At 39.4% G+C, this 24,784-nt stretch overlaps 1 pseudogene; it reads left to right on the top strand.

The window, feature by feature from the left end:
* The window catches only part of LOC122070814, a 47,906-nt pseudogene extending 23,439 nt beyond the window's left edge, over positions 1-24,467 (top strand).
* The last annotated feature ends 317 nt before the right edge of the window (positions 24,468-24,784 follow it).

Raw genomic sequence — 24,784 nt, 5'->3', positions numbered from 1 at the left:
TCTTGTTAATCCCACTTGAGATGATGAATCTAAGGTTTAATAGATGGTCTATGTGTTGATTTTGAAGGTTTTAAAGAAGTGTTTGCAAGATTTGAGAAGTATTGGTGATTTCTTGAGTTTAAGAGGTGATTTTGGGGTTTTAGAAGAGTTCTTGAGCAAAGAAGGTAAGATTGCTTTTCAATCCTTAAATCTAACTTAGATCTAGGTTAGAATCATCTTATGAGACATTAGATGTGTGAAAAATGTGATTGGAACAACCCCATTTGGTTTTCCCAAGGTTGAGGAGTGTTTTAAGAGAGAAAACCAATTTTCGCACCAACAGGTGGGTGAAGATTGGCAGGCAAACCCGCCCACCTGTAGGGGTAGAACCTTAATTCCAATAGGTGGGAAAGGACCGGTGGGCTATCTGGCCTGCTTGTTGAACCGGTGGGCGAAGACCGGTGGGCTGTCTGGCCCACCTGTTGGCCCATCAGTTAGATTTTTGAGCTCGAATGGGCCCAAAACGAGCGGGTAGCATTCTTTTATGATTTTAAACATGATTTTAACATCAAACCTCGTTAGTTTTGACCCCAAGGTGGTGAAATGCTAACCTCATTCGCTTATGATAGGTTCCACTAGAAACTTACATTTCTCACGCCGGATCTCACCTGTACCGAATGTGAGCTTTTGTACACAACAAGTAAGTGGGGAGAGGACATTTGACTTTATTTTAAGGCGTGTTTTTGCATCATTAAATTCTATCTAGACTAGCTATGTCATCATGCAAATTATGTGTAGATTAGTTATCCTCGTATGCCATTCGCACGCATTGCTTGTGTATTCTAAACAAATGATTTATGATATGTGTTGTGCTTTACATTCTCAATGCTAAATGATATTTATGTGCTTATGTGATGAATGATTGGATTACTATACATGATGCATTATTAGGCTAGACGCCATAGTCGGTTTAGAAACGAGTGCATTGGTGGCCTGTGGTATGGGATGCGATGGCACTATGCAATCGTACTTTGACATATAGGAGCATGCGGTTTAGGATTATCATTCCCTGTGCTACGACCCTTCCCAAAAGGGGTTGAGGTGTTGGGTTATCACTTGGGGGAAAGCAGTGGTCGCGGTTGTCGAGTCACTGTGGCGGTTAGACATACGCCTGATTGGTCATTAAGACAGTCGGCAACCTCAGTGGTATATTCAAGAGGGCTAATCGTACTGCTTTTAAATTACCGGGGTCGACACCTTTACATTTCTGTCATTTACTTTTATGTTGAGAGCCGGTGGTCAGCATACTTTACTTTTCTGAGTACTCACGGTGGGCCTTCTCCGAAAACCCTATGGGCGTATCGCGGGATGGAGTTAGCGACTTGTACCCGGGGCATACGCGTACTGTGGTTGTGAGTAGCACATAACCTAAGACTTAGTAATGTTGTTTAGGTGGATAATATTAAAATGAATTGCATTGCATATTGTGTATATGGATGTGAATGTTTGTGTGTTCTTTTCACTTACTGAGCTAGTGAGCTCATCCCACGTGCACACCTCTTTTAGATGATTTTGTAAGTCACCCGCCTGAAGATCAGGAGTCAGGCCCCACAGTCGAGTTTCTTGTTGAGGATTAGTGGGTCCTTGAGGAGTATAAACACGGTGTTGATTGCATGTGCGAGGGCTGTGCTGCGGGACCACAGTAATGACACCGTACAGGATTTCGCTTTTTGATTTTTAATGACCTCCCCTTTGTGTACTTGATATGTAAATTGTTATTCATTTTGTGTAAATATCATGCCTGCGGGCCCACATGTACTTAGCTATATACTACAATTTGGGTATCAAGTATATTGGGGATATTTACAGGTAATTTAAGTTTTCCGCTGAACTTTTGAACACTTATCTTAGATGTGGGTATGCTGTGGTGAGGTACTGTATCAGATGATCTTGGTAGGTTTTGGGGTAACCGGAGTTAACTCGGTCACCGGTCTGGTTCTGTGTGAACGGGGTGTGACAGGCACTGACAAAGTTCCTGTGTGTAATAGGGTCATAACACTTATACCTTTCTGAGTACGAGAATAACCCAAAAAAATACATTTATTAGATCTAGGAGACAACTTATCAACTTGCATGTGCAAATTATGAACAAAACACACACACCCAAAAACCCGAGGAGGAACGGGAAAACTCGGTAAATTAGGAAACATAACAGAGAAGGGAGATTTATCGGACAAAACAGATGATGGCATGCGGTTAATCAAATGACATGCAGTTAAGACTCCATAACACCAAAAATGCTTAGGAACATGCATATGCAACATCATGGCCCGGGCAACCTCAAGGAGGAGCCGATTCTTGCGCTCAGCTACTCCATTTTGCTATGGAGTATAGGCACAACTAGTTTGGTGGATCATCCTATGAGTATTATAAAAATTAGAAATATCAGTTTGAGCATATTCTAAAGCATTATCAGAATGAAAGATTTTAATAGGAATGCCAAACTGAGTTTTTATTTCATTATGAAATTTTTGGAATACATGTAAAAATTCAGACCTGTCCTTTAACATGTAAAGCCATGTAAGGCGAGAATGATCATCCACAAATGTCACAAAATACCGAAATCCAAATCTACTACTAACTCGGCAAGAACCCCATACATTAGAGTGGACTAAAGAAAATAAAGGCGGACTACGAGACACAGAGCGAGACGGGAATGACACACGGTGATGTTTCCCCAACTCACAAGCCTCACACTCTAACCTAGGAGCAGACTTAAAACTAGGAAATAAAAGCTGTAACCTAGAAAGCGACAAATGGCCTAAATGACAATGCCATAGGAAGGGAGTAACCTCTCCAACAGTCGTAGCAGCAGCAGAAGTAGGACAACTGTTGTTGAGGTAATATAATCCATTTTTTTCACGCCCTCCACCAATCGTCTTCCTCGTGTGAAGATCCTGAAAGACACAGTAAGAAGGAAAGAATGTTACTGAACAATTTAACGAACTAGTTAATGGACTCATAGAGAGAAGACTTAAAGGAAATTGAGGAACATGTAAGACGGAGGATAAGTTTATAGATGGGGTAGGGGAAATAGAACCATGACCTGGAACCTGTGTTGAAGCACCATTAGCAAGAATCACAGAATTCGAACTGGAACTAGTAGAAAAGTTCTTAAAAAGTGATGACTTACTGGTTATATGGGCAGAAGCACCTGAATCAATGATCCAGGGGGTAGATGTAGTAGGAAGCAGAGCTGAGGTACCTGTGTGAGCTAGGATAGCAGCGGATGTAGACGCACCATTGGATGTATTAGAGGATGCCTCAAGAGTGTGCAAGCGCCAGAGCAACTGATTGATGTCATCGCGTAGACTAGTAGAGGAATCTCCTAAAGAAGGTGTAGGTTTAGTAGTAACTGGAGACATTGTGTCAGTACCATCATCCGACACTGTATGATTGGCCAACTGGGTTGCCCATTCTGGCTTGCCATGCTTTGCCCAGCAAGTCCAACCGTATGGTTAGGCTTCCCACAGTATGTGCACTGCCGAGCAGTGCGATCAGGTGGCTGTCCAATAGGACCTCGACCAGCAGTGCCATATCCTCCCCCACGACCACGACCACGACCACGACCACAATCACGACCACGACCACGACCACATCCACCGTTAGCAACAAAAACAGAGTTGTCTTTGGAAGATTGATCAGGCTTGGTTGAGGAGGTGATTCGCTGTAGTCGGGAATAAGCATCATTCAAAGTAGGAACCGTGCCCGCAAGCAAGTGACCCTTCACTGCCTTCAGATCATTATTTAGACCAACCAAAAAATTGGAGACAAAAAATTCATTACACTGAGCCTTCAGCTTGTCAATATCAGTGGTCAAGGGCTGAAAAACATTGAGTTCTTCCACCATTCCCCTGAATGTACTGTAATACTCTGAAAGAGATTTGTTAGACTGGTGAAACTGAAACTTCTCATAAATATCATAAATTCTTGTCATGTTCTTTTCCTGAGAGTATGTTTCTTGCAAATCATTCCAGACTCCCTTTGCAGTAGAATGGAACATGACATTGGTAGCCACATCAGGTTCCATACTGTTCCATAACCAGATCAAAATAAGGTCATTCTCCTACTGCCAGTTATGATAACCAGTATTTGAAGATAAAGGTGGATCAGAAGTGGTATACTTGAGTTTGCCTTTCTCCATCAGGTACACCTTCACCGATTGAGCCCAAAGGAGGTAGTTGGAGTTACCCTTGAGCTTGACGGAGGTAATCTGGACATTAATGTTGTCTGAGGTAGAAGAGGCAGTAGTAGGGGTAGTAGTAGCGTTTGTCATGTCTTTGGTCTCAGCCATGAAGATCTTCAGATCTGAAAACCAGCAGCCAGCGCAGTACTAACACAGCACAGAACCTTTTTTTTTTTTTTTTTTTTTAAGGAATGACGCCGCTGTTTGGGGTCGATTCTGCCTGAGAATGAGCACAAGTCAATCTTCAAAACACTAGCCACATAGGGGGAAAAACAGTGGACAACAGCAACTTTAATATCAACAGCAAATAAGCCCACAAACAGGGGCAGCAGCCATAAAAAAACCAGGGAGAGAAGTCTCGACCTCAACCAGTACACATCCGAAGCAAGTAGTAATAGTGAAGGGACCTAGTTGTATTTATATCATGATAACTAGGTCAGAACCAGGTAGTAGATGCAGCAAAAAGGTGGCTGCGCACCAGATAAGAGTAGCGCAAGGTGAAACTCAGCAGATGTTGATCAATAAATCCACTTGGTTTGATTACACGGGCTCTGATACCCTGTTTCAATCCCAGAATCTTGTAATCACAACCAGAAAAACTGAAAAGAGAAGAAGAAGAGAAGAAGAAAGAGAAAAGGGAGAGAAGACCGATAGCAGTCCCAAAGAATGAGCAGCCTGCGATCAGTCCAGAATGGTTCTAATCGCAGGTCATTATGATATATATATATATATATATACATAAAAAATATGTCCCCAATTACAAAACTGTCCCTCACATAAGGAGGCAACCCTAAAGCACAAAGGAGAGCCCGATAGGACCAATATGCCCCTATCGGGCTCAAGGGTTAGCGTCGATCTCAACAATTATTTTTCAGCTACTGCTGCTGCTTCTGCGGTTGCTTCTCTGCAAGAGAACTTCTGTGTGAGGGTGTGTGTGATCACAGTGACAGGTTGGTGTTCGATCCAACGACTCCTTTCGGTGTGAAGCTCAGGAGAATCGTCTTCTTGAATTGTTTTTCTTTCCAAGCTTCCTCAAGTATTCTACTGCTGCTTTTTGATCCAGGTATTCACAACTTCAGTACTGCCTAGAATTTCCTGAGTTACTTGTGCACCAATCCATAGCTCCCTAGGGCTGACCAGCCAGCACATAGGGCTGGCCTTTTGATCGAGTTTAGTACTACTAGGGAGGGAGACTCAACCCAAACTTCAGGTCATTCTGACCTCTGATCTGCAAGATATCAGAAATCACCAAGTTTTTGTCCTATAGTGTCAATTGCCCTGTTTCAGATCTGAAGTTGAAATCGATAGGCTGATTCTGATTTCTCTTGCTTCTTAGGATATTTGTTCATGATTATGACTTGTTCTTACTCCATACCGGTACCTGTTATGCCTATTCACATCTGATTGCATTTTGAACTCAGAAACCTTCACTTCTGGAATCAATAGCTTGATTTGCAGAATTGATGTGTTTCCTACTTTCCTTATTTCTGATCTATTTGGTATTTCTATTCTACCTTGGTTATTTGGTTGTTCTTTGATAAGCATCCTGCAGTTTTGGGACTTGGCTTGACTTGTTAACCTAGTTCTACATTAGCCATTGCCCATAGCCACCAAAAGATTCAAATAGATACTCTGAAACACACCACAAAGCTTTGATCCAGCAGAAGGTTGAAGGATCTTACCAAAAATCTAGATTTCTAGTAGTTCCACCTATTTCAGTTGCAATAGGCGAGAGCCGAGATGTCTCGAAACTTCGATGAAACATATTCAAGTCTTGTGTGATGGGAGGCCTTAGGGAAGAAGGTAAGAATCACACAAAGAGAGGGGGAGGAAATTCACACGACCAAGCATAACCACTAATTTCAAAATAATTAATTCATCATTCAAATCCTTCTCTATTGATTACAATCAATTTAAAAGAAAAATAACAGACATAAATAGAAACTCAGCTAAAATAAAAAACTACCCTAAACAAGGAAACAAATTGCAAATCGACTCTCTAATTCCTACGTGCACCTAACTTGCTAGAATAAAGTGAATAAAATAAAATCAAAGACGATCTTCATAAATAAAGTAAATTTCTAAAATCTTACTAGACCCAAAACCAATATGGATCTCGTTCATCCCTATCCGGAAACCCAGATGGGTATGGACTGCTCCACGGGTGTGTATTTGCATCATTGTGTTTATGTAAAGGGATTGTAACGCTCGAAATGACCAAAACGTTTTGACAAAAAGCATTTGTCATTTCGCTGAAATGTTTTGTGGAAACAATGACTTCCATGTGTTCTGCATATAATTTTGTTTCGACATGTTGAAACCGAGTTATTTTGCTGAAACATCCTTACTCCTCTTTTGTGTGCTACTTCATTAGCTGTTGGTTTCTTGATTCGGTAGGCTTATTTATTTGAATTGCATTGGAGGCCTAACACTGTACATGTTTGACTTTCCATATTCAATACAACCCTTACAATATAATCCACTGGTATGTAAGTGTTTTAATCAGTTCAACTAAGCCTTATTCCAAGAATTGGGGTTGGCTACATAAATTCTTCTCTGCCATTCAACTCTAATCTTTCAGGTTATGTGAAGAACTTTATCACTTGATGGTGCTTCAACATCACCCCATATCCTTCTAAATTTATCTCTGGTTGATTTTTATTGATATTATTTAATCCTTATTTTGTCTTCTAATTAGTGATCGGACCCTTAAGGTGTGGAGTTTTGATGAGCATGCCATTAGTCTGAAAGCCAAAGCAGTTGTGGCAGCACATGATAAGGATATTAATTCTCTGGCTATTGCACCAAATGACAATCTTGTGTGTAGTGGTTCCCAGTTAGTGGCACTGTTGTTCTATATTCTCTCTTTTTATTGAGAAAGAGAAACCGAAAAACAACATAAACTTAAAATGATAAGCCTTATAATTCTTGAAAGTCTTAGTATTCTTATATTCTTATAATCTTTTGTTCTTCCTGGATTTTTTTTGGTTTAGGACCGAACTGCTTGTGTGTGGAGGCTTCCGGATCTGGTGTCAGTTGTAGTACTTAAGGGGCACAAAAGGGGGATTTGGTCTGTGGAGTTCTCTCCAGTTGATCAGTGTGTAATAACGGCATCAGGTGATAAGACAATAAAGATATGGGCTATATCTGATGGTTCATGCTTAAAAACATTTGAAGGGCACACATCGAGTGTATTACGTGCATCGTTTCTTACTCGTGGGGCTCAATTTGTATCTTGTGGTAAAGAAACGTGCTTTTTCCTTATTCCGTCATCATGTATATCCCTGTGAATATGCCATTAACTGACAGCCTGTTCCTTTTTCAGGTGCTGATGGCTTGGTCAAACTGTGGACAGTCAAGACAAATGAATGCATTGGTACATATGACCAACATGAGGACAAGGTACTGAATCAGACTTTCTACTTCTTTTTTACTCCTTTTGCGTCCTAATATATTCCCTTCTCGTGTACTGATTGTCCTCCAGTTATTGCTGAATAAATTTCTCCTAGCAGGTCTGGGCATTGGCGGTTGGAAAGAAGACAGAAATGCTTGCAACTGGTGGTGGTGATGCTGTTATAAATCTATGGTATGATTCTACTGCTTTTGACAAAGAGGAAGCTTTCCGTAGAGAAGTAAGTCGATCTCACCAACCCACTATTGATTATATAACTACTGTTGGAGTTATTAGTTCTAGACGGGAAAGTTATTTTATGGAATCCTGTCAATTTCAGATTAGAACTAATGATTTCTAGGAGTTATTAGTTCTAGACAGGAAATTTATACTATGGAATCCTGTCAATTTCAGATTAGAACTAATGATTTCTATGGATCTTAAGTTAATGATATCATATTATTCTACATGCATTAATAATTACTACTATTATTCTACATGCATTAATAATTACTACTCTCTTCCACTAAGATCTTAAATGATGTAAACAACATGGTGATAGTTATAAATCAACTAGATTGTCATCTGCCGATGGCATGGTTACATAGTTGGCACGGCACCAAGGCGTTGCGGAGGGGGGTGCCAAAGCGTTTAGGCAACAAGTCGCCCGCTTTAAGACAAACTAGGTGCCTAAGGCGACCATCTGTTATTTTTTATTTTTCCTTTTTTCTAACATTATTTTGTATGCTACATATACCTTGCATCATAAAAAATCAACATTAAGCCACATCAAGTCATCATGCATCAACATTAAGTCACATCAAGTCATCGAAAATCAACATTAAGCCACATCAAATCATCACTCAAAAATCGACAGTAAGTCACATTAAGTCATAAAAAATCAATATTTAGGGAAATGCTCTTGTTCTATAATAAGTTTGACTGATCAGATGATTTTATCTTTATATGAGATTTTTTTTTATTATGTATAGCACAAAACCAACTTTCCAACAAGTCTAAGATTACTTAAATCTGAGTTGTAATGACAAAGTTATGTTTCGGTCAAACTTATTTTAAAGTGTGTAAATCTTGTTAAAATCACCTGAATCAAAATAATTTTATGGACATCAAAACAAAAGATTATTTTATCGGATTGATATTTAGCAATGTTTACCATGATAAGATTTATAAAATTTTCAAAATTGAGAAAAACCCTAGTATTTAAAAGTTGAAAATCGCCCCTACAACTAAAAATTCAGTTTTTGTTTTTAAACTGGGAGAAGTGACTTTATCCTTTGGAAATTTGATTTTTAAACTATTTTTATTGGATTCAAATAGGGGGTATTTTCTTATTTATGAATTATATTTTAAGTAAATGAAATAACAAATGCCCTTGGCTTTGCATCTATTCATCAGCGGAACTTGAGAATCAGCTCAGCTTGGCAATTCCATCCCATTTAGACTCAAAATTTTTATTTTGGAACACGACATCTTCTTTGAGGACACATGGTTGTAGGGAGCTTCTCTCTCAATTATGTGCTTGCAGTTCAATGTTTCAATTCGGAGCTTGCGGTTGCCTCAAAACGACACTCGAGATCCATGGGTAGATGTTGCGTGAGTGATGGACCATCGTCATCTTCCCCCCCCCCCTCTCTCTTTCTACTTTTCCCACGGAACTACAAAACTAACCAAACAATTTTTAGGGTAGTAAAATTAACTTTTCCCCTCTTTATTTTCCTTGTTTTACACCCCACTAACATGTGGGTCCCATTACCACAACATTCCCACCCCGTAGTTCCCGCTAAACAAACGAGGCCTTAGTAAAAATATCAGCCAAGTTTTCATTACTAGGAACAAAAGGCACACAGATAAGACCCGAACTGCCGAATCCAGCTTTTCCTTGATGAAGTGACGATCAATCTCCGCATGTTTTGTCTGATCATGTTGGACAGGGTTGTGGGCAATACTGATGACAGATTTTCCGTCACAAAAGAGCTTTCATAGGAAGAGTGATGGCTATAGCCAAGTCAGTGAGACAACCCTTAAGCCATGGCTCAGAATTCTACTTCACTAGTTGACCTAGCAACAACTACTTGTTTTTTACTCCGCCAAGTATCATTCATGATTACCGCATACGAAGGTGTGATTCTCTTTTTCCCTATTATACAATCAAGAATATTGAAGTGAGACCAATCTAATAAAAGGAAAAAAAAAAAAAGTCCGTATTTTAATAGAGAAAAATTAAGTTACCTATATATATATATATATATATATATATTTTTCTTGAGCAGTTTGAAAGTATTAGATCATGACCAAGGGAAGATCCTTGTTGGGTATGGTAGAGAGTAGTGAACAGCAGCTTTCCGTTTGGTTCCCACCCTTGAGTAGCCATGTTGATAAGGTCATCTGTATCAAGATGGATCATATCGCTTTGCACCTCAAAATACCCAAAAAAGAAATTTGGTAATCTTGGATTAGCGCTTTAGTCGTGAGATGCTGTCGACAAAACAATCCATAACTTCTAGAATCTAATGAATTGACCAATTACAGTGCCCATGTCTGATTGGCCTGAATTGGTTGGATTGGATTGGTACCAATCCCGATTTTGGTCAATACCAAACAATGTGGTAGTGGGTTCGATTCCCACCTATTTCACTAGAATCTAGTGGAAAAGCCATGTTACCTTCTACGTATAAATAAAAGGGGCCCATAAATAAAATGACAAAAGAATTATTTGAAATGTAAAGTTAAAGATAAAGAAATTAGGGTTACTGAAACTTACCCGGATTTCAGATCATGAATCTCGAGAGAGAGCCGTTAAAGCGACTTCTCTTGATTTCTATGAAGAGAAACACAATCAGTGGTGAGAGGATTGTCCTAGATATCATCCATGAGCAAGGTTTTAAAACTTGTGAGCGGCCAAGGCTGATATCAATCCAATACCGATCCAGATTGCCCTTGATTGGACTTTATTGAATGGATTTGCAACTGCTTTTTAGTAAAAAATATTTTTTATTGCCATTTACCCTTATACCTTTCTAGTGGATTGATCAAGGCTGATACCGATCCAATTCGATCTGAGTTTAAAACCATGGCCACGAGGACAAGCTGTGATTCAAATTTTATGATGAATATGTCAACATCACACCACTTTTCTATCTAGGCCATTCTGTTGATATGATTTGAAAATAATTTCCACAAGTATATGAAATTCTGCTTGGTGTATACATGTTGCTTCTCCTCATAAACATCCTGGATACTTAAAAATAATAGGAAGCACACTGTCCTATGGACCTAACCATATAACAAACCAAGGAGATGTATGAGGTTGTCCAAACAAAATTGACAAATAAATTAAAGCCTAGAGAAGGTTAAGGCTTCCAATGTGATAGACATGAAAAGGTAGAACACTCTGGAAGCTAACAACCATAATTTTGAAACCAAACCAGGCACCGAACCAAAAATGGGCCTGGTTCCAGTTTTGAACAGTTTAGCCTGGTCGGAACTGCGGTTAGGTGAAAAAATTACAAAACAATTTGGGAATTATAAAAATAGATAGAGCAGGTCTTTAATTGGTTAGGTGAAAACATTACACAAGAAGCCATTCTGTGGCATATTGATTAGCTCTCACTTGTTTTGAAGTAGGTCTTCGATTCAGGTCTTCATAAGTACAATTCACTAATCATTTTTAAACTAGGGAAACTAGTGGACCTAATCGAGTGCTTCAATTTTTATGCTTGTTCATGAACAAGGCAGTCCTATGTGTGGAGTGAATGGAAAAGGCCGGTTCCAGTGCTGTCCAGTTTGATCTACTGTTTGGTCTGGTTTCAAACTGTAGCTAGAACAAAGACAATTGACAAGCATCATGCGTATATAACAAGTATACATATATCAGTATCTGTTAGGAATTTCAAAATGTTAACAAACCAAACTATATCTGATTCCTCAATATGTGGTTCAAACATTAAGTGGAAGAGATAGATACTTGCCAATAAGCTGAAACCATAACTTGAACCACATTCAGAACCACTTGTATTGCCACATTCACCTTTAATGCTTATGTTTGCCTCTGAAGTTGATGGACGCACAGATTTCAAATTTCCTTTTGATACAACGTAGACTGTACAAAAGCTGGGAATGCATTCTGAGATTCTTGAGGATATATTTTGGCCGTTAAGCTTCTATAAATATTTCTTTCATTAATAAATAGATTCATGAAGAAAGAAAATAATGAAATTCATAGAATAAAGCATAGAACCAACACAGATAAGAAGTTTTGAACTTGACATCTAGAATGGATCAACTGTTTTATGGATCAGTGATCAATTAGAAGGACAAAGGGAGCAGAACAAAATTAAAGGGAGAAAACAAGAATCAAGGGATGAAAGCCATCATAAGTCCGTAGCCCAAATGAAAGATGAAAGATGAAAGATGATTAATGAAAAATGAAAGATGAAAGACTATAGTGAAAGTAAAAGGAAAGTGGCACAGCCCAGCTAGTCATGAGAATCTCAGCTAAATAGGATCCGCTACATGGATCCTTGCTCTCCAATAGGCTCTATCCAAGGTCATACGTGGTATAAGACCCAAACCTTGCATGCCATTTCTCACAACTTCTCCTTTGGTCATTTTAGACCAGCCCTAGCTCTTTTGGCTCATTCAATTAGAATTATATCACTCCTTACTGGGGCGTCCCTAGGCCTTTGTTGAACATTATCGTACCACCTCAAACGACTTTCTCAGAGCTTGTCATTGATCAGGGAAACTCCCATAGCAGTTCTAATACGCTTATTTCTTACTTTATCCTTTTCTAGTTTTTCCACACATTCATCTTAACATCCTCAATCATTTACTTAAATGATATTAGGCATAAATAAGTGCCAAACTATAAGGTGACATGCGGTGCAACAAGGCAACAATCACCTAGGCCCCAAGTAAACCACTTGGATGCCAAGGCGGCACCTTGACAACTATGCATGGTTAGTACCTATTGTGTTGTTTGTGTGCTTGGGGATGGTGGGATGCAGTATGTATCTGGAATGGATTACTTTTATGTGTATAGATAGGCTAGTAAAAAAATTCATTTTTCGTACTTCTGTTCATGGTCTAAGCCTCTAAGGCATTGAACAGATTCACATTGTTGCAGGTATGAAAAGTAGAAGAAAAAAGTGGGAAGAAGCGAAAAAGTTTTTTTTTTTGGGGGGGGGGATCCACCTAACTTAAAGGAACTCATCTCCATACTATAAACTCATATGGAAGCAGTGGAAGCCTGCGCTATGCTGAATGATAGACGCCCTAGCAGGAGATGCCTTATCCGAAAGGATGAAAGAGCTCTTTTCATTGTTGACTTTTTGCCCAGATGCTTTTTCATACCTTTCCAAGAATGTAACGAGTGCAGAGATAGACTTTTGACATCCATTGGTGAAGAGAATAGTTTCATCTGTGTAAAGTGGGTGGCTGATTGGTTGACAAGCACGAGGGCTTCTTTAGAAGGGTTTCATTTTGCCTTCAAGCATTAGTTTAGACCTAGACTAAGAACATCTTATGCAATAATAAACAAACTTGGTTACAAAATAACCATGTCTGATACCTCTTGACGTTGTCCGACAATCCACACATTTCCCCGTTCACTATAACTGAAAACCAAGAGCTAGTGAGACATCTCTTGATAATATAAGTAACCAGATCAAAAAATCCAAACCTTTCCAAAACATACGGTATAAAGTCCCATTCCAATCTGTCGTAGGCCTTCAACATGTCTAATTTTATGATAACATTGTAGCTCAAACACCTTTCTATCTAGATCTAGCATTAACTCATAAGACAAAGAAATGTTTTTTGAAATATTCCAGCCTTTTAGCTCCTTGATCTTTTGAGATGATCTTAGGGAGCAGCAAGCTACGCCTAGAAGCAATTCATTTAGAATCTTGTACAGAAAATTACATAAGCTCAGGTGCGCTTAAAGTCTTATATGGCTGCCAATGCACAGAGTATCTCATTTGTACACGGTGGCACCCTAAGTAATTAGACGAACTCTAACCACGAGTTTTCCCTCAACCATAAACATGATTGCACTACTTCAACTATATACCTCATGACCCGATCAGGTAACGGACGCGAACAAGGACACTGACGAATCAAATCATAGCACCGAAACAGAAGACCATATGTTTGAAATTTACTTTATTGGTCTTTCCAATCCGGCCTAAAACAGACCGTAGGAGGTGCATTGCCAGTTGCTCCCAAGTCAAAGTGAATTCGCAACAGGCTTCTTCATACCATTGGACATAGCGTACTAAGGACTCAACCCAATATCTGAGCATCACCTTTTCCACAAAATACTCCCCATCTTCTGTGAGCTTACGCTCCAAATCCTCCCGCATCTGGACATATATGTGTGGAGAACGGCAAGATTCCAAAAGAAAGTGCCTCACCATACCAAGATGGTAGCATGTAACTACTAATCCATCCGAAAAACCAAGCCAGATGGAGAAAGGCAGTGGTATGATTCCACCAGGTGAGGCGGCCACAAGAACATGGCAGAAACAATGCTGGTTATACCCAGGTAGCTTGTCTCCTTCGGCGCAGTTGAATAATGCGGGTACCCTGCACCCCCTCGTAAGCATAATGAAACTCTTAATGAAGTGCAGTTTACGGATTGTAACACAGGCATCCAAGCCACTCTAAATCGGGTTGATCGTATCATTTTAACAAATACAAGGGATAAGTCCCGCTCCAGAATTAGGGCGACCATTAGGCTACCAAAGCTCCGATATCAAAAGTCAGCGTTTTAGCTAGGCGCCGGCAGGCCCAACTGGTCCATAATATCCCTATAAAGCTTCGCAACCTTATCGTCTCCTATGACGATATCATCGCCTAGAAGAGTGTAATTGCGAAAAGTCCGACTGGGGTATACCTGTTCGGCACTGTATCACACAATTACATGATGGCACAATGCGAAAAGAGGTCAAGAAGAAAGATAGCCAAGGGGTTGCCCAGCATTGCAACACACAAACTTTGGACCAACACGTCGATCTTTACTCGCCGGGGCCGAAAAGGCATTTGTGCCAAGGCCAGAAACAACCCATGTAAAAGCAACTAAATAATTCCAGATCCCTGAAATTATGACAGCTTGCACATTGAGAGGGAAGCGATCAGTTGCAGAAGACAAATCATAACTAAATAAACATGTCTTCCGAAGACATGAAATCCGCTTCAACTAATCAAAAGTCTTGTCCATAGGGATGCGAGACAACACTTCCATACACCTATCATGGGAAGGTCGAAGCAGAGCCTGTATAAGGGCATTAGGTATCGCAAATACATGAACCTTACCTGCTCCTTCCTCCTTAAAACCGAATCTCCCTATAGGTACATTGGTTGAAGCTCATCATCACTAAATCCTTCACCGCATCGCTTAAGAATGTCCATACATGTGCCATAAGAAAATGTAAGGAGACCACTTAAAGCGGCTGAGGCCCGACAATAGATAGAATCCACTGAAGCAACATGTTGATATATACTCCAAGGGAAACGATCCAAAATCAGGAGTCAACCCGGGTAGTCAACTGACGAAAAATAGAAGTAACAGAAGAGTGGTACAATGTACCAAGAGGCCCAATCTCTGAAATCCATTGTGAATGGCCATAATTGGCTAGGACTCGAAGGACAGATTTTCTCTTCCCCAAGAATACCTTATCCCAAAGGGAGATAGCAAATATCTCCCAGATCATGCGGTGGAATGGCGATTTAGCAAAGTCACTCACACCCGCTGCGGAATCCTTAACAGGAGATGATGACCATTGAGGTACCCACCGTAGTCCAAGATTCATTGGAATCTTAAGAGCATGTGCGCCAGAAGGTGCTCCTCATGAGATCCAATGCAATCGCCCCTAGTGAATTAAATAAATCCATAAGGACAGAGGATGGCTTCCAACCAATGGAATCATACCCAAAACCACCTTTCTTTCTAACAAGGATCATCTCCATACTATAAACTCATATGGCTAGAGCATCAAAGCTGCAAAATATGTGCATGAGCAAAAGCTTGTACAGCAATCTGCGTATATAGAATTCTCTATCACCAATCCTATACCCCTCGCATGATATGAATAACTAATAAACCCTAAACTATAGAGCCCTACCAGTATACAAGGTAGGACTTCCCCTATCGCTATCCTTTCTCCTAAGGAGAGAGAGTGATTGAGGGAAAACAAAGTGATTGTACCCAGAAAACCACTTTGAACATTCTTTTGAACATAAAAAACAGTGAGTCTTGCAATAAGACCTCGTCATGTTCATCCTTACGATTAGCCAACCTTGTGGCGGCAAAAGGATTAGATGTCCCCTATGCTACGGTTCCCTGCGGTCTGAATCCGGTGCTGCATTAGGTTAGGGAGCTAGGAGATAATAGCTCCTCCGCATCCCAAAGCACGCTGCCCTCCTAGGCACGCAACACTAAGTAATCTAAGCCAACCCACATAGAATGGATGCCTCTTAGAAGGCATGGATGCCTCTTAGAAGGCTATCCGCGGACAAATGTTTTGGGTTGGGCAGCAACATGAAGAGCGTCCATTGACGTGCTCAAGTCCTAGATGTAAAATCTTGTGGCTGAGTTCATTGTCCTAAAGAGGGCTTCGGCAACTATGATTAGGAAACTTTTCACTAATATAAACTAATACCCTAATAGATATATATTTAAATGCCTTAAATAACCCACAATTGATAAATACTGATAAACTCTTATACATGCCTCCTCTAAATTGGACCATATGATAATCCTAAATATAAACCAGGTTAAAATGACCCTGTTGGTCGACATACAGTCCATCTCTGACCCTCTTGAGAAATGAGCTTCCTTGAAATTTTTTCCTACTGTTTTATTCTTCTGATTAAAAGCCGGTTTTTGCTCCAGTTGATTTTCTTTCTATAACTTGGTTCTCTCATCTCATTTTTTTTTTATTGTCATTGTTATACCCAATGGATCATTGAGAGGGGGGGGGTTTGAATCGGTGATATCTAAAAAACAATCTTCACAAGTTGCTTTACGTGCACAGTCGTCAGCCAATACCTGAAAGAAAATTATAAATCACAACACAAAGAGATGCGTGGTTCAGCAATGTGCCTACATCTACGATGCAAATGACCGTTGAGCTACTACTCAAATCCGGCCTCAATAATTTGACTGCACCCACAATCAAGAGAACCTACCCCAATTCTATCGCGCCCATGACACAGGAGCACTTACCCCCTTGCAAGATTCAACGCAGCTCCCATTTTATTTGGAGCTACAACCCCAACTATGCATATTAGCCACCCACGCAGTAGTGCTTAGAGTCAATCACCAATAATGTAGGTTTACAATGAAAACCTAGTACATGTAGTCTACCCAAATCCCCGAGCAAACATACATAAAAAATTAAAGACGAAATAAAATCAAAATAAAATCAAAATAAACAATACATTAACTGATTCCTTTGTCTTCAACCTTGAAATCACCTTATCAGACAAGGTGTATTAGCCACGATCAACAACTTTGCTGCCCTTCATTAGAAATATATTCTGACAACCTCAACCGGATATACTGATTTCTGCCTCCAAATACACGAACAACTTGCTCCTCTGATTAACTTATAGATATATCAAATATCATGCAACAGAAAGCAACTCAAATCCGTTGTAACCTAAACCAATTCACAGTATCCAAATCAGCTAATGATGAATTTAAATCAAACCATAGATTGTCACCCAAGTAATCACAATGCATGCCATTTATCATAATATAACAACAGCCTGCATATATATCTTACTTAAAGTGATTCAAATTCATATAAAGTAACCAATCTAATGTTCAGAAATCAAACTAGATGCAGCTTGCTGAAACGAAGTCAACTTATAAAAGTTACAAATCTGCAACTGTAGAAACCGAACCTAGTCTGATATGCAACACCATCTTCTTCACCCGTCTTTGTCAACCAATAAACTCTCTTTTTTGAATAGACTGCCCTTCCTCTTTTTTTTAATGGGCTGCACTAGGTTTTTCTAATTCAGTTTTGCAGCACTTTTTTTTTGAACTCACAATCCTGGTACTTTTATATAGCATGTACTAGATAGTAAAGCCAATATTAAAAAGGAGCCAAACTCCTTGCTATACAGTACTTCCGGACTCCATCTTCAATTAAAACTCTAGGAGCTGCTGTCCACGCATGAAGCAAGATTCCTGTTCTCTTTTCTGGAATTTTAGGAGTCCTATGTAGATTTTTTTTTTTTTTTTTTTTGGATGAATGAATCATTAATAGCAGGAAAAAAGGGGGGAGGGATATACAAAGCCAGGGTAAGGGATACAACCCTAGGGGGCTGGGGGGATCCAGAATTGATTAGGGGAAACCCCTGGAGACAACAGAAAGCCTGTTCCTTGGGGTGTCAGTGACTGGACGAAGGGGAAGAGAACCTAGTTTGGAGGAGACGTTAAAGTAGATGGTCTTCCGAATCAACTCGAAGGTTGCGTTCTATCTAAATATGGTTGATGGCTGCTCCAAAAGCAAGTTTCCCGGTGGTGTTGCAAATGGAAGAACCCGAAAAGGTCATATCAATCCAAAGCCATTCTCCTTAGATTAGGATAAGGATGAAACATAAGAATCCTTGAATTCTGAACTCCTCTCAATGTTAATGCTGCTTGTCTCAAGTGATCCAAGCTTTATTACTTAAGTTAAAACTCTTTAATAGCTGGGTTTTAGGAGACCAAGATTCATCTTTTCTTCCTTCTATATCTCGAGCTTTCCTTCTTTCACTTGGACTGTACTTTGGCAGTACCTGTTCACGCAAGAAAGGGATCCAATAAGATCTATACATCTTGAAATATTTCTTGCTGAAACTTACATAAGGATGCTGTTGTACTGTATCAAAATCAATAGACCGTTGTCTTCTGGCAGTATATTCCTTGCTCAAATAGATCTCTTGCTGTATTTTATTTTTTAATCAAAGAGGCTGCTCAAAAAAAGGGACACGATTCAATCCTTCTTACCTATTATCCATAGTGCTTGCTGACCTCATCAGTTCATCTCTTTTAACCAGTGAACTGCTGAAATGGATTTATAAGAACCAATGCAAACTGAACCACTGAACCACTGAACCATTGAACCATGATCAAACATATTTTAAATCAGGCTGAACCAAAATTGAACCACTCAAACTTTGTCTATCAAAATGAACCAGAATTGCGTTGGTACTTAGATGAACCATTCAAAACTGAAACAACTTGGACTTCTACACGTTGACACCAATTACAACACCTGATGTGTTAAGCACATGGATAACAAACTCCCCCTTTGGAATTGGTGGCAACATAACTAACTTCAAGAACCAAACAAGAGCAATAAACAACCATAGGAGTGCCCATCGTATCTTTCCAATCCTATGCATTGAAAAATATTTTGCTCAAAGAAACTCACCCATACTAATCTTTCCCTTGGGAATTAAACTCTGTTGGACTCTGCCTTCACCAACAGAAGTCGAAGAGCAAAAACGTCAAGCAATAAGCTCGAGCTCCCACTTTCCATGTGCCTAAGCACCTCAATGCTGGGGAAAGATAGCCACACCCAATTTTTGACGAAGATGCTCAAAGGCATCCTTGGGTTATGGATTTGTAAATATATTTGCATCCTGCTCAGTAGTTGATGCGAAACCGGGTTGTGAAATCAGAATCGGTTCACTTATGGATCCATTCAATAGTGAAATAGGCAAATATCAAGAATAATGGCAGTTCTATAAATAACTTGAAGTTTCTAATAAAGGGTGGCAATTTGGTAAATAGATAACTTTAACATAAGATCTTAGAGGGAAAAACAACGTACAAGATGGGAAGGGTTAGACTTGGAACTAAGAAATAAAATAGGTCAATTGAGAAGAATAGAAGAGGAGATGGGTACTAATGGAATTTAAGATAAAGAAAGCAAAACCCTTCACTTTAGGAGGTTGTCTTCAACCTCACGACATAATAGTAGCCCAACAGTCTAAGGGAAAGCTTGTGGTGGTGAGAGCTCCCTCCAGGTTCATCGATTCAGCCTAAAATCTTTGACGAAGCTTGGACACCCTCTGGCCTCTTGATTCCAGTGGGAAAATACTCCAAACAGAAAACAAACATAAGCAGTAGTCCTAGCAACTTAGTCTGGCGGTAGGAGAAAGAACTAGCATTGTTGCAGAGCTCGAACTTGCAGCAGGAGCAGTACTAGGGCTTAAGGTTCTAGGGTTCAGGTCACCTTGGGAAGAGCTTCCTTCACTCTAGATCTCAGGTCTAAAGGAGTGCTTCTGAGAGAGATCGATCAAGTCTTCTGCAACTCAGTGAAGTAACAGCAATACGAAAAAGAAAAAACGGAGTATGATGTGGAAGGGGAAGGGGAAGGGGAAGAGGAATAGAAGAGAGAATGGAAAGATCAGAGATGGAGAGAGAATATTAGAAAGGGGAAAGAAGAGAACCACCCACGGAAGCCATGGTTTCTAGCCCAAAACACATTCTTTCAAATCAAGTCTCCAAAACTGAAATCTTCTACATTACATGGCTATATAAAGAAAAATCAAAACATAACATTGGAAGCTAATTAAAATGGAAAGTAACCTAAATTGGTAACTAAAATAAAATCTCACTCAAATAAGAATACTACCAAACTAATTTCTATCTCTAAAAAGGAAAGCGAAGAAGAGATATTTTCAATCCAACGCCTAACTGCATCAGCTCACCCGGTCTTAAAAGAACTCGACTCCGTCGAATTAGGTCATGCTCCCAAGATTACCTTGTAAATCATCTGGCGATGAGGTGGCACGTATCTTGAAGCAGATGACGAGAATATAACTCAAAGATGAGGGAGAGTAGGCTGACATGCCACTGGAGTAGGAGTAAGTCGCCGACGTAGCATGTCTGATAATGCGTGTGGTGTCATTAAGTATGTACGGCCTCCTTGCTTTACCTTGATGGTATTCCATGCACCATCGTAGAGAATACTTGCATGTCGTCACCAAGGTCACCTTAGAAAGATGTCGCAATGCACTAATGGGTTAACCAAGCAAGATACATGGTATTGTAATAGCTCAAACTGTAGATGTACTCGAACAATGGCAGTGGCCTCTTCTCGATCTGTGGGTCCAAAACCTTGCACGCGAATCTTCTTGAAAAGTTACTTCTGTGGAAGGTTGTGTGCTTGAACAAATTCAGCAGAGATAAAGGTTGCTTCTGCCCCGGTATCAACTTGCTTTGATTTTTTCGAAGACTCGAGTGTTTGTTGGGTAGATTATGATGATGGCCTACTAACAGCCTACCGATGATGTGACTAATTCTCTCGTAGTACCCCTCCCCCTGGTACACTTGATTGGAAGCACAACTTGGAGGACTTATTAGTTCCTAGGATATCTTGTGCACATGCACATCCCCATCCCCATCCCCATCCCCCACCCCACTCACACCCAAAAAAAAAAAAAAAAAAAAACTTAGATAATCTATCCATGACAACTTTTCTCCTACACAACCAAAAAACATTACAACTTTCCAAAGAGCAGTAATCAAGAACGGATGGTTCCCTTATTTGTGGGTCCATTTTTGTTACTTCGGTCTAATTCCAACCATTAAGGACCCAAATCAGCATGTTTGTCTATTGTCCCTTGAATTATCAGATATGATCTTAGTTAGCTTTAATTTTGGTAAGAATTTAGGGATGGGGAGGAAGAATTAAACTGCTACTCTTAGAGTTTCGTAAATGAAAGGTGTATTATCTTGTTCCATGTCATATTGCAGATAAAAGGTATTGGTGAGCTTCTTGAAGGTCTTATACCATATTCACAACGGCATTTCAGTAGAATAGACCGGCTTATAAGAAGCACATATTTGTTGGACTATATGCTTATTGGAATGTCAGTTATCGAACCAGAAATTGATGTCAGAGCAATGCAAGACAAATCTATGATACACCTAGATGAGAAGGAAGCGAATGATGAATCAAGGGAACAAAGCCAAACAAGAAATGATTATCTTGTTTGATTGTTTTTTTTTTTATGTTATCATGTTAATGTTATTAGTTAACACTTAACATACTTTGTTACTCTGTTTTGTAACTTGTAGGATAGTAGGACTATAGGAGTTCATAATGGATGGTACTGTTGGTGGACCTGGTAGTAGTGGGGGTGATAATATAAGCACGGCTGCATATGATCCATCCAAAGACCCAACCAGGAAGGCCAAATCAAATGACTCTGGGTGGAAGTATGGGTATTGGCCTGACCTTTCAGACAAGAGCCTTGTTAAATGCACTCTTTGTGGAAAAAACCTCAAGTGTGGAATTAAAAGGTTAAAGCAACATTTGGTGGGTGGATATGGAGATGTTGCTAAGTGTCCCAAGACAACTGTAGCGATTGCTACAGAGATGAATGCAACTCTTATGCGCAATAAGAAGAAAAGGATGCAAGACATTTTGGATGATGTTGATGTTGATGCTAGTGCTGGTGCTGGTGCTGGTGCTGATGTGAATGTTGATATAGAAGTTGAAGGTCAAAGACAGTTTAGTATGACTCCTTCTTCTACAACCTCTAGACTTATTACTAGCTCTGGGACATCTGCTAAGAAAAAGAAAATAGTCATTCAACCAGAAGTAAGGGGCCCCATGGATGCTCATGTTAGACGGACTTCTGAGTAAGTGGTTGCTGAGAGGCATCTTAAAGGTAGTACTCAGACTACTATAGAGAACCGGTTTAGATCAGCGGAAGAAAAAAAGAGAGTTGATGATCACATTGTTGACTGGGTTTATCAGTGTGGTATTCCATTCAATGCTCTTAAGTCAAGGAGGTTTGAGGTGATGGTAGAATCTATTGCACAGTACGGGTCAGGATATAAACCCCTAAGTTATTATGAAGTGAGAGTGCCATTGTTAAAGGCAGCAAAGGATAGAACTGCAGAGATGAAGAATAAATATGAAGAATATTGGAAGCAGTATGGGTGCACTCTAATGACTGATGGGTGGACGGATAAAAGAGGAAGACATTTAATTAATTTCCTCGTTAACTATCCAGAGTGGACTTATTTTATGGAATCTGTTGATGCATCTAGTATATCTCAAACTGTAGAGAAGTTATTTGAATTGATTGACAACAAAGTTCAAGAAATTGGTGAGGACTATGTTGTGCAAGTTGTGTCAGATAATGCATTGGTTTATGAATTAGCCGGTACAATGCTGATGCAGAAGAGGACAAAGCTGTATTGGACTCCTTGTGCAGCGCATTGGATTGACCTGATATTTGAGGAAATAGGATTCTTGAATTCTAATAGGACTGTGATAAGTAAGGCAAAAAAAGTAACCAACTTCATCTACAGGCACACGTGCATTCTTGATGCAATGAGGGCTAGAACAAATGGGAGGGATCTTGTGAGGACAGCAACTACTAGATTTGCAACTGCATTTCTGACACTTCAAAGCTTGTTAAAACATAAAGATGACTTGAGACATTTGTTTATTTCTGAAGAATGGACTAGTTCTAATTTGGCAAAGACCGAAGCTGGGAAGAAAGTGGTTGAGACGGTGTTTGCGGTAGCATTTTGGAATGGTGTGGAAAATTGTCTTAGAGCTTCAAAGCCACTTCTTATTGTCCTAAGGATTGTGGATGGTGATGAGAAGCCTTCTATGCCTAAGGTTCAATTTGCCATGGATGAGGCAAAAAAGAAAATAAAAGAAAATTTTGGAGATAAAGAAAGACAATACAAGAAAGTGTTAAATATTGTTAATAGGCGTTGGGACATTCAGATGGGGCGTCCTTTGCATGGAGCATCACTATTTCTTAATCTTGGCAAATTTTTTTCTTATAAGGAAGGTGATGATGGTGGCTACCAAATTATATCTTCTCTACAGCTTGCATTTAATGAAGTCATTGAAAGAATGATACATGAACCAACTTTACAAGACGATAAATACTCAAGCCATTTTGTATAGATATTGTCGAGGTGGTTTTGCCTCGGATGTGGCAATTAGATCACAGGCAACCATGAGTCCTAGTAAGTAGAGTACATTGTTTAGTTGTTTTGTTTGTGTGATATATTAAATATCAATCTAGCTACTTTTATATATATATATATATTTGTTTTTTATAGTTACTTGGTGGGGTTCATTTGGAGGTCATGCTTTTGAGCTTTCAAAGATTACAAGATGTATTCTAGGGCTTTGTTGCTCCTCTTCTGGTTGCGAGCGCAACTGGAGCACATTTGAGTTTGTAAGTAGCTGGGTATTACATCTATTTCATATTTTAGACTTTTTATTTTTGGAACAATAACTTTGTATATTGTTCTCTATTGTTTATGAATTCAGATTCATACCAAGAAGAGGAATAGGCTGGAACATCAACGTTTGAATGATTTAGTCTATGTTCAATACAATCGCCGCCTAGAAGAAAGGTTTCAACAAATACGTCTCCTCAACAGAAATTATGACCCACTTGTGCTTGATGAACTGGATTGGAGTAGTGAGTGGATGATTGACGAACAAGTGGATGATGTAGTCCATCCCGATGCTGATCTCACATGGGACGTTGCTGGTAGAGCAATAGGGGCAACAATGGAGGGGCCCAATCGACCCAGGAGAGCTCAATCATCAACCTCTAGAGGAAATTTGTGCTACACATGCTGTGGTAGAGGGAGGGCTGTTGGGGAGTCATCAGAATCAGATGGGGAAGAAGATTTGGAAGAAGAGGATGATGTGAATGATGACTTGGATGTCATAGATAACTTTGGTGAAAATGCAAATGCTTCTAGTGGACAACAAATGAATCTGCCATATGCTGATTTGTTGGATGATTAAGATGATTAAGTTATTTGTGTTTGACTGTTTGGATTTTATGTATTGTTTAAACTTTAAACTTTAAACTTTAAACTTGAAACTTGAACTTTGAACTTGGATGATTAGTTAAGGTTTTTTATTTATTATTTATTTATTTATTTATTTATTTTTTTATGTTGAGTTCATTTGCTATCAAGCTTTATTGCTTCAGTAAGTCATTAATAGCTTAACAGGTTAGCCACGTATCTTATCATTTGATCTATTGATTCTATTCTTAGGTTTTCAAATATATATTTCTCATTCATATATAATATATTGATATATATACCTTTTACTTTGTTCAGGTTGCTCACTCCCAATCAT

Source organism: Macadamia integrifolia, unplaced genomic scaffold, assembly GCF_013358625.1.
Source record: "Macadamia integrifolia cultivar HAES 741 unplaced genomic scaffold, SCU_Mint_v3 scaffold_113A, whole genome shotgun sequence".
NCBI classification, from domain to species: domain Eukaryota; kingdom Viridiplantae; phylum Streptophyta; class Magnoliopsida; order Proteales; family Proteaceae; genus Macadamia; species Macadamia integrifolia.
This window is presented reverse-complemented; position numbering and strand designations above follow the sequence as displayed.